This window comes from Poecilia reticulata, linkage group LG19 (genome assembly GCF_000633615.1).
Source record: "Poecilia reticulata strain Guanapo linkage group LG19, Guppy_female_1.0+MT, whole genome shotgun sequence".
Taxonomy (NCBI): Eukaryota; Metazoa; Chordata; class Actinopteri; order Cyprinodontiformes; family Poeciliidae; genus Poecilia; species Poecilia reticulata.
This window is the reverse complement of record NC_024349.1, coordinates 3,298,558-3,310,886: the sequence shown is the minus strand read 5'-3', so window position 1 is coordinate 3,310,886 and position 12,329 is coordinate 3,298,558.

The window sequence follows — 12,329 nt, the reverse complement described above, 5'->3', positions numbered from 1 at the left end:
CACCTGAACACACACCTGAACACACACCTGAACACACACCTGAACACACACCTGAACACACCTGAACACACACCTGAACACACCTGAACACACACACACCTGAACACACACCGTTCATCCGTCTCATTTTATTAACCCCCTCAGTGCCGGGCTGCAGATCGTCTCAAGCCTTCGCTCTGATTGGTTTCCTCCTCGGCTCCCAGTGAAACCAGCAGGAAGCGACGCGTTTCCCATCGGATCCAGTCGTTTCAGAGCTTTCGCAGCAGAACGGGCACCAATTAGCCGTTAGCATGAGGAGCAGCTGCCGCGCAGCAGAGCGACTTCGTGAACAAACCGAATAATTTATCACACCTTCGTCTCCAACATCGATTTCTAATAATGGAGCTGAAAGAAAAACACGAGTTTCTCCTTCATGAATCTGCAGAGCAACTTCACAGCAACAAGTTTTAGCTACGGTTGGAAAATAAATGTTTGCACACAAGCTGGGATTTTCACTGCAGTACAGCTGTCTGCTGCAGGACGTAGAAAAGTTTAAGGTTAACATGCTTGTCAGGTGATTCTAAAACAATCTAATAATTTGTGTCATTGGTAGAAACACTAATAATAACTTAAACCAAAAGGAACACAGAGATATTCACTAAATTCATTAACTTCCTGTTTCTGTACCAACAGGATTTTTATTGCCGGATGTTATAATCTCATCTTTAAGTCGTGTTTTCATTGAAAACAAAGAATTAAACAAGAACAAAGATTTAATCTGTAAAACGAAGCAAACGTCTTAGATGATGTTCTGAGTCACCGTCCGTCTTTAAAGGCTCAGAATCGGCACCGATCCATGTTTGGGTTCATCTATATCTACGTTCCTCTCGCAATCGGAGCTGATGTTTTGATTCAAAGTAGCATACTCAGAATTCATGCATATCATTTACTTTTCTACTCATTTTCTTTCCTCAGATGCCGAGTGTCTCTAAAAAGCATCAAACCAAAATTAGAAATAACTTTTAGACATTTGGTCACGTTATTTAGTTCAGCATGTCACATGGGAGACAGGCAGCAAAAATATGTTTTTACTGCCCAACCTCTCCGGGTTTAGATTATTGACAGATTACTGACAGATTATATGAGTGAGATTCAGGTTTGCTGACTGGAGGTCAGAGTTTCCTCTGTGGAAGGTAAACAAGCGAAACACAGACAGAGAAGCTAATTGTCTTAAATAACAGATTAATAAGAATATTCTGCTGTTCCAACCAGCTTTGGGTTTTTTTAACTGCTTTTCTCATCCTGCTGCTTTCAAAGCTTCGTGATTTTTTATTTTAACAATGGATGCGTTCTCTGAGCCGAGGAGGATTTCCTGTTTGAAGCGTGACCTTCTGACCTCTGCCTGTGGAGAGCTCGGCGTTCAAACATCCCGGAGTCAGAGAGGAGAGACGCAGCGCTGCGCCCAGTTCCTCCTGGGTCCAACAGAACCAGAACAACCAGGCCTCTCTCAGCCTTTCATCATCTGTTCTCCGTTTTATTTTCTTTATTTGACCGACAATCTGAACCAGCAGCCTCGAGTTTCCTCAGGTTGATCCACTTCCTGTCAGGTTCATTCAGACCCGAACTGCCGCCTGGTACCGTGCTGGTCCTGGTACCGTCCTGGATACCAGCTGCAGCGTTCCAGCTGCAGCGTTCCAGCGCTTCATTTCCTTCTGGCTCTAATCTGAAGTTTCCTCCATTTGAAACGCAGCTTAATTAATCCGATTTTGAATTTTACTCGATGACCAGCTTTTATTTTGAAAGTCGCCAAGATCAAAACATATGAAAAAAAAAAAACAAAACACAAAAATGTGTCACATAACTAAAAAACTCATTATTTCAGCCAGACATGCAGCGTTTGTTAAAACTCTGCAGTTTCTTCTCCAGGTTAAAGTTTCCAGCATGTTGGATGTTTCTGACTGAATCCTCAGATCATTTCCACCTGGAACAAAATGTCTGCTTCTCTCACAGCCAATCACAACCCGGCATTTCAAATTAAAAGGTTAAAAAAACTGAAATATGAATAATTGAGAAGTATGTTTATTACCTGCTTAAAGGTTGTTCATTTGATGCCTCTTGTCTTTCTGCTGTAAAACTGGAGCCTTTTATTTTGAATCAAAACATTTAATGGAACCAATAAAACCTGAACAAACGGAAGCATCGGAGGAATTTGTCGGTTTTAACGGTTTCTTCTCTTTTTAATCAAAATTCATCAAAAATCCAACAGGCAGCGTAGAAACGTGCGGCTGTCAGAGTCTGAATGAGTCACAGCATTTCGCTGCGAACAGGAAAACCTGATGAAGGTCTGCCCTCCTCTTCCTCCTCCTCACTCAGCCGTCCCGCCAACTGCAGGAAATGACGTCAGCAGCTGAGGCTCTCTGCGCCGCGACGCCTTCAGGCTCAACAAGACGGAACATCATCAGGTTTTTATGCTGCAGAAAATAAACAAACGTCCAGAAAAAAAATCTGTCTGCAGCGTCACTTCCTGTTGTTCATGTTTTTAGGTAAAGAAACATCAAACTTTTCCGTCCATCATCCATCCATCCATCTGTTCATCCATCCATCCATCATCCATCCATCATCCATCCATAAAGAGGAGAGAAAACAGGAGAACCGAGAAGAACTGATGACTCTTCAGCCAGAAACTTCAACAGTGTAAAAAACACAGTGTGTGTGTGTGTGTGTGTGTGCGTGCGTGCGTGTGTGTGTGTGTGTGTGTGTGTTTAGTGACTCAGCGTGTTGTTTTCCTTCATGCATCTCTTAGTGAATCTATAAGTGAATCCATGTTTTCATAAAATGCGTTTGGACAGAAAATCTCTGCAGGAATTTTTCTGTTTTGATTTTTTTCTCCTGGTAATAAAAACATAATTAATGCAAAATGTGGCGCCACGTTTCCGCTGCTTTATGTTGGATTCATGGAAACATGAGATGAGCCGTTTTTACTTGATACGGTGAAACGATCATGTAGTAATAATTACATTTATGTACCAGTTGTAACTCATGATGACTCAGCATTTTCCCTTCAGCTCCTCCGGCAGTAAAACATCGTCTCTCCGGCCCGTTTCTGTCCTGAACGCTGGAGAGCCGCGTTGCTGTTCCCACTGCTGTAAATCATGCTAATGTTTGGGCTCCTCATGGCCTTTAGCTGCTCAGTTGAGGGAAGGTTTTAACTTCAGCAGAAAGATCGACTGCAGGAGGTTTGAAGCTAAATATCTGGGTTTAAACCGTTAGCTCAGAGCTACGTATCATTAGCTTTGAGCTAAATATTTAGTTTGGAGCTAAACATTCAGTTAGTGAACTAAATGCTGAGCTAAGCTAACGAGATGTTTAGGTTAATAGACTTTGGAAAACAAACCATCTGTAATTTTCTCTTGTGATAAATTATCCAAGTTTCTGCTGTTAATTTTCCAAACTGGCAAATTTTCCATGTTTTTCCTCATAAATATCAAGTTGGACATGGCGGCTTTGATCCAAAACAATGAACATGTTGTGATGTAACTTCTACCTGAGCAGGTGAGCTGCCCAGTAAAGGACTTAATGACGTTATTTGTAAATGTTTTATTTGCGCCGCCTGCAGGATTTTACCTGCAGATGTTCAAAGACGTGATTCTGTAACTTTGGGCTGATTTTCAGGAAGTCACCGTTTTATTCTTCTGGAAATATTTTCAAAGTGTGAAGAAAGTTTAAAAATCATCTGAAATCGTTACTGGAGTTGCAGAGCAGCACTGAGGCTGATTCATCATCTGCAGAAAAACCAAACAGGAAATGTGAAAACAGACAGACGGACCTGCATGAAGCTGCAGAATGACGGATGTTTTTATGCGTCTCTGCTTTGGCAGGATGAAGTTGATTCAACCTCTTCTTCTCTCCTCTTCCTCATATTTCTTTTGCCCTGAACGAGTTGAACCTGCTGAATCCGAAGCATTTCCATCCAGCAGCAGCTGAAGGTAACGCTCCGCCGTCTCTCCTCTCCAAAGTGGCTTTAGCTTCCAGATGAGCTCATTTCCTGCCTCCTATCAACAACTAATGATTATTGGACTCTTGACTCCGAGACGTTTTGCATAAATTGCCGTTATCTCGGCACGCAGCTCAAAAAGTGACCTTTAGTTGAACCCGTAGATCCAGATGCTGAGCAACGTGCCATAAAGCAGGAGATAATCAAGCTAATGGATCCACCAGAACGGCCGAGAGGTCAGAACCTGTCAGCCGCAGCACTGGAGCGGAAACCGGCCGGCAAGCCGCTTTGGGTCCGACGTGACCCGTTTCAGCATCTTCATCACCCTCATGTTCATCACCGTCTATCCGTCCCGCACCGAGACGTTTTGATTGGATCCATAAACTCCCGTCACAATCAGCTGCCATCAAAGATCCGGGTCCAGCGGTCAGACTCAAAATGGACCAATAAGCTCAACAAAGAGCGAGGGAAGAGGTTTAATTTGCTCTGAGAGGAATCGATTCAAGTTCTCCCCAAACCAGGCGGAGAGCAAATCGATCAGATCAAATCGGGAATTAATTGAGACGAGAAGCTGAGAAAAAGACGAGACGTCCTGATTTCACCCTGCAGGAGACAAAACGAGCAGCGGGACGAGGAACGTGGCTGAAATACAGAAGACATTCATTAAAACCCTGGTGTGTGTGTGTGTGTGTGTGTGTGTGTGTGGTAGATACTGACCTTCCTTGCCAATGAGTGAGTGGAGGACAGAGCAGCGAAGCTTTGCAGAAACAATCATGAAGCAAAAGAAGTAAAAAAAAGAGGCAAAGACAGAGAGCAGGACAGCAAGTTGACCTTTAACCTGTTATTAAAAATATATCTCTGTAATAAATATATCTTTAATGGAGTGATGGGACGCCATTATAATGTTTAAAGGAGTTTATTTCAGGGTAACTAATTAATCACATTGTAATAACATTTTTATGCAGCGGATAAAAAGCCTGAAAATCTTCCTCAGATGATGAAGGTCGTGTTGAAACAGTTTAGAATGATGTTTGGGTGACGTTCAGTTTCATCATATTAATTCAGGAAAACGCGTCACAGTTTCCTGCTTCGCATGTTTGGTGAAGAAAAACTGCAGAAAGTCAAAAAGTTGGACAATTTCTGAGGAACCAGAACCTGGAAGGACCTCAGAACTCAATAATCTCTCAGAAAGACACAAAGAGCATTTAAAGTCAGAACCTTAAAACATTCATTTTGATCGATTTTCATGCATTAAGTATTTTAATGGAATCTAAATATTTACATTTTTTAAAATGATTTCTTTTAGTATTTGCAGCTTTTGCTGATGAATCTGTTCAGTTTCTGCTTCATAAACCTGATTGGTTCAAGCTATGCTAAGCTAAAGTAGCATCTCAATGCTAAACATGTAGCAGCAGCAGACGTCCCGACGCCAAAACCGTCAATTAACTATATTAAAAATATCAATCAATTCCTGTCACTCATGAAGCAATCAGAACATTTCCATTTTCTAAACACTGATTTCCTAATTTTCTTGTATTTTTTCTTTTTAATTAATCAATTTCTCCTTTTAAATCCCTAAATCACATTTTGCACAAATTAAATGAGCTCAAATTCAATGAAAGCAAATTAAAATCCATGTCAAGATGCAGGATGGACCCATTTCCACAACACCAACTAATGTCCCATCATGGCAGACGACACACACACACACACACACACACACACACACACACACACACACACACACTGCATAGAAATGATGCAGGAGTTTTAACTAAATGCACGACGAGGGGAAATATCTGCCTGCACTGTGATAAAAAATAATTTGTCGTCTTTTCTTGGCTAATGATCCAAAATAAAAATGAACCATGAAAATAAAAAAGAATGAGCCATTTGGCCATCTGTGTGTTTCTCCCTTCAGATGGAAAAAGGCCAATGAGAGCAGAGCGCGGCTCTCCACAGGCAGCAGGTGGTGAAGGAAAGACGCCGTTTTTCAGGCAGGAAACCCTGCAGCAGTAAACGGCTGTAATTACTGCATGAAATGTTGCTCGGCGTTTAGCTGTGATTTACTGCATGGCCTGTAACTGCAGCCAGGCCAGACGGTTCATCCATCACAGGAGCTGGACCTTCATCCTGACGGGTTCGTCCTCCTCTTCGCTCCACATGGAGCCTCCACACCATCTGCCTGCTTCCTGATAAACTCACTAAAAATACATCTACAAACACCAAACACACACATTTACACACAGCAACAACTTCACAAACACTTTCATCAGTTTGGATTCAATCATTTTATAGGAAAAACAGAATTAATAAATACCGTAATGGATCAGTGATTCTTCAGAATAGGGACAAACTGGTCCTATGCATAAAACACAAAATTTGAATAAAATATAGAAAAATATTTTTTTTTTTTCAAATATCTGACTAAACTAACTGGGTCATGTGATCACAACAATGTTTATTTTCCAGGTGTTTGCGGAATATTTTTTATTTTAAACATTGTAGTCGGTGGATGATGCCTGTAAAATCCTTATCCAGGATCAGAACTCAATACATTATAATAGTTTAAAACAATTAAAGAAATACTACAATTATATATTATGACAATTAAGTATAAGTAGTCATATAAATAATTATAAAGGTATCAATAAATTTAATTAAAAATCTTTTTTACATATTTTCCAACTCCATTGAAATTTGTCCCTAGTTTTTGTAAACACCGTCATACATGAAAAGAATGTAATAAAATCAGGCATTATTGGGGGCACCAGAACTTCTGAGGACCCCATGACCACTTCCTGTTTCTTCCTTTGCTAACAGGGCTAGTTAGCTCCGGTTAGCTTAAGTTATTCTTTAGTTTTTTCTTCTTTTTATTCCCAAGTTGTTCATCACAACCATGACGTGTCAACACCATAACTGATAATTTACAAAACTTTGATGACATTCTGTGAAATAAAAGCTTAATTTTGGCAAAATGTAAAGATTTCATGGACCTGATGAGCTACAACATGGCCTCCTTCAGAGTAACATCATATAAACTGAGGTAGCTTAGCTTTTCGTCAACTCCATCAGAGAGAGTTTTTGTGACTCTTTCAGTGAAATTGTTGTAAAATCTCACTTAAATGTGCAATTAATTCATTTTAATGTATTTTACATAAATTGCATTACTTCACATGTACCAAGTTTTTCATTTTACTCACCAGTTTGTCACCTTCAGTTCTGTGTCAACTCCGTCAGATGGACTTTTTGTTTTTTGTTTTAAATAATATTTAGTTTCTTGAGAATCATTTGTCTGTAAAATTAGGAAAAATATCACTAACAGGGTCATTAAAAATTATTTTTTATTTATTTTTGTCAGATGGAGCTAGCACAATTAGCTACGGCCAACACCGTTAGCAGGAGCTAGCACAATTAGCTACGGCCAACACCGTTAGCAGGAGCTAGCACAATTAGCTGGAACTAAGGCTAAATGAAACCAAACTGAAAAGACGTTCACAGATTAAGTTTGGTATCAAACCGTTGGTTAGAGAAAATTTTTTGCTCCTCATGCTAACCGTAAACAGCTTCAGGCTGAAACTGAAGATCTTAGCAGCATTAAAAAAACTAATGTTAAAATACAGAATTTAAATTTTAAATCTGAACCTAATCTATAATCTCATATCTTAAATTATTAATTGGTCAGACGGTTTTATGATGGAGTTTTTTTGGTTTTTTAAACCAAATTCTGCTTCAGTTTGTTGGTTGTGGTTCTGGAAGGCAGCAGGTCTCTGATGGCCTGAGGGATAAAATGAGTTAAAATCCATTTTGACCCAGAACCAGTTAGTGCTTTTTGGACCTACTTTAAAATCCATCTCTCTTAAATTTTTCATTTCTCTTGCAGGGTTTCAGCTCACCCTTTACATGATTTTCCATCAATAAAAGTTGTGAGACGGTAATTTCCGGTGTGTTAAAGTGAGATATGAGCAGTAAAAAGCTTCACCTGGCTGCTTCACTTCCCTTCATTCAGAACCATCTGCCGGCTTTGGACCCGGATCCTCCCATGAAATGAGTCTGACCTCTCTCCGCCTCGCCCGTCTGCTCTGGCCGACTGTCAGCACTTTATTAAATCCTCAATAAAGGAGAAAAATTGAACGGCCAAATGCAGATCTTTATAAATGAGAGAAAAAGGACAGCCGTTTGAAACTCGGATGGATCCGTCGCCTGCCCAGCTTTACCTTCTAGGGCCGAACAGAACCGTGTCAGACGCGGCTGGACTGTTGATTTTACTGCCAGGTTGTATAAATACGGCATCACTTAGTTTTGCAGAAACGTTATTCACTACAGCAGCTGAAGGACACCAGTTATGTAATTCATCAACTTGTTGGCAACAGCAGAGGAAACAGACACTCAGACGGTCGGATCAGAGAGGAAGAAGTTTCCACACGTCAAACAGTTTGGAAATGATCTGTAAGCAGTTCAGGTTCTGGAAAAACCATCAGAGCCGCAGAGCAGGAAACCCGGAATAACGTCTCCCGTTTCAGGGGAAACTAAACAAATGCAGTGAAATGTTTCAGCCAGCAGCTTCTGAAGCGACACTCAGATCCAGCTGAGATCCATTAGGCACAGACGCTGCAGACTTTACCCCTCAGAATGATGCTTCCTCCACCGTGCTCGACTGTTTTTGGATCAACCTCAGCATTTGTCTTTTTCTCCACAAGTTCAGTACACGCTCGCTAATCCGCTAGCAGCTAAAGCTAAAGCTAAAGCTAAAGCTTTGTCTGGAGAGGCGGCGGGCCGGAAAGCTGCTGCAGTTAAACAGAACATTTATAATTCAGGATCAGAAAGTTAACAGGCCCATTTAGTAAAACCATCCGTAAAATCCAAACACGAAAAACACAGACTTCTTCCAAATACGGTAAAAACCCTTTAGGGCTTTGAAACGTCTCAATAATAATAATAATAATAGTAATAAGTTTCTCTGAAGCAGCGGCCGATCGGCTGTGAGGAAGAGAAACTCCAACCGAGCCGAACCGGTGACCCAGAATCTCTGCCGGGTCGCCGATCCATGATTCAGCTGCAGCTCCAGTAAAAAGCTGCTTTCACATCAAACTGTGAAACATTACTGAAAATGTCATAAATTATTTTATAGCTCAAGTTTTAAACATTTGGAGTTCAAAGAAAACATGAGAGGCTCCAAGGGCCAAAACCTGCAAACTCTCATACATTCACTGTCAAACTCTGTGCAAATGTTCGCTTCTGATTGGACCCCAGGCAGGAGTGGGCGGGTTTTCACGGACAGCTGAGCGGCAGCGACTCACAGAGGCAACTAATATTTTAAATGACATCATTAGCGCTGCTACAGTGACGTCAGCATCATCAGAAGAAGCCGACAGCCAGCATCAGAAACCATCTATCAGTGGGATAAAGCTGCCGCCTCTAAGGAAATGGCGGTAAAACCCATAGACATTAATACGTATTGATGTCTATGGTAAAACCAGCCTGCACTCGATTTTAATGTGCGCTACAGCATAAGTTATGGCGCTATCTCTTCAAAATAAAAGCACATCTCCGGTTTATGTTTGATTCACGTGTCGAGTTTCTCTCCTGCGGCTTTAAGAGGCTAAAACTTTGTGTTAATTAATTTGCAGAACAACATTATGTATCTGAAAAAAAAACATTGTGTAGGCAGAAAATCCTGTGAAGCACATATATGTGCAACCTCAGTTAAACTGGTCATAGATGTCCCTGCGTCATCCTGGAGGGAGAAAGTATTGATTATTTAATCTGAAAGATTTTTTGCATGTCAAATGTCAGCAATTCTGACAGAGGAGCAAATATGGCTACAGAATATTTTGCCCACATAATATGTTTTAATTTATTTTCAGACACATGATTTCCTTTAGCTAATCAATAAACAGAAAGTTTTACATTTTTAAAGCCGCAGGAGAGAAACTTGATTGAAACATAAACCGGAGATGCGCTTTTATTTTTGAAAAGAAAGCGTCATAACTTGTGCTGTCGCTCCGCTATTTTTCTATCCGTGAAAACCCGCCTACTCCTGCCTGGGGTCCAATCAGAGACTGACATTTTAAGTTAACTTCCGTTGCGTTTAACTGTAAATAAACTGTAACCCAATATTGGGCTAATTAGTGATAAAAGGATAAATGTTTGTTTGTTGTTTTATTGGCAACAACCTGAATGATTTAACGGTAAATTCTGGTTTATTTGATTTGGTGCAACATTTACAGCCAGAAGTTTCCTTCGATGTTTGTCCTGACATTTATCAAGACCTTCATCTTTATTTTCACTCAGGATCATGAAAAATATTTAAATATTTTAGCTTTTATTATTTACAGACATTAATTTCCCAGGAGTTTGATTAACTTTAGAAGTTTGTTAATAAATCAAAGTGTTTTTCTTACATGTTTAAAGTGTAACTAACCCCCTGTGAAAGCTTGGCCCCGCCCCCAAACTAATGTTCCACCAAAGTGGGCGGAGCCAAGGGCCCTGGGGGCGTGGCCAGTGTGGGAACGAGGGGAGGGGGCAAGTAGCAATGTGCTGACTCAGCGACTTTGTTGCAATATTTAGCATCTTTTCAAACCCTGTAATTTTGCTAAAAAGACAAATTTAGCAACATTTTCCTGTTATTGAATATTTTTATGGCGACACGTGAAACACAAAGTCAGTCGGCTGGAGACAGACGATAAACTTCAAACCGAACTGCAGAGGCGATCCGTTTTCAGTCTCTATCGGTTTTTGAGTCCAGTCTGGGTTTTGTTTGAGAAAATCTCCTTTATTTAAAAAGATTGTGCCTCTATAATCAGGAGGAAAGCTGCATATTGGTCCCACCATGAGGTTATAATTAATGGATGGAGGAGCGACCAGAGACCTGGAGAGCAGGTGATCTATTTCCGTCCAGCTCATCCATCATTAACCAGGCGGCTGTTCGGCTGCCATGTTGGACGATCAGCTGATGATGGACAGGAAGCGGCTGCAGCAGGTTTCCTCTGAAACAGCAGAGAACCGGACCAGCAGCGGCTGATTTAGGAAAACCATTAAAGCTCCAGACCGTCCAGCAAATCAACAAACCAGAGCGAGCCTCCCACCTGAAACCAGTTTGACCAGCAGGACAAACTGGTGGTCAAACGTTTTTCATCATTTCCCTCTGGAGTCCATCGGCAGAACCGTCTGAACGGATCCAAACGTTTCCACGGTTTATTTCCAGCTCCGCTCATTTAAATGAAGGAGTTTCAGGTTTTCCGGTGACGTCATCGCTGTTTACCGCCAAACTTACTCCCATGGGGCGTTACCATGCCAACGGGATTTATAAAAGCTTTTAAAACGGCAGCAAGACGATGAAACTTTGAGCCAAATGCAGAAACTGAATAAACAAACATTAAAACAGCAATAAAAAAACAATCTGGCTGTTTTTAAAGCTTCACGTCTCTCATCACACAATCAGCCTGTTTAAAGGTCAGGTGTGCACAGGTATTCTACCCCCTTTTAATCTGATACCCATAAATTAAACTAACCAGGACATTCCTGGAGGAAAACCTGAGCTGAGCCTGGGGTCAAAGTTCAGCGTCCAGCAGGACGACCAGCCTGAGATCATATGTGATGGTTTAGATCAGAGCTGATCCAGAATGGCCTAGTCAAAGTCCAGACCTGAACGCAACTGAGATTCTGTGGAAGATTTAAAACCGATGATCCCAAAAGTTCAGCATCTGATGCAAAATCACTAAAACTCATTTTTCTCTAGTTTCTAACACAAATATATGATTTGAAATGAGACAAAACTGACAAACAACTTTTGTTTTATTTGATCAATAATTCCTTAATGTTAAAAATTAAGTTTTAGTTCCACTGGAAGATTGTTTCTTGTTATATGAAATAATTTGCCAGTGGAAATGCAGCTTTCTACTATAAATAAGAGATTATTGAATAAGTTTCTTTATCTTGCAGAAAAGTTACAGCAGAAGTTTTAAAAAAACGTCATAAAATCTGCAGATGATTCTGAAAAGATTTGATTATAAATGTTTATGTGTAAAAACAACTTTCATCTCCACTTCTGGCTCTAGTCAGAAAAACTCCACAGATGTTTGAGGGTGTGAATATTTCTGCAGCGATTTTTACAATAAAAACACATTCAGCACATCGTGACCTTTAACCCCGACTGGTTTACTAACCCAGAATACGAGTGGAGTTTTTTCTCCATCCGCCCTGGAAAAGGAGAGATCACAACGTCTGAGGGAAACAATAAGACACAACCTGGTGAGGCGTGAGGAGAATACCGAACACACACACACACACACACACACACACACACACACACACACACACACACACACCGGGAGGAAAACACACACACACACAC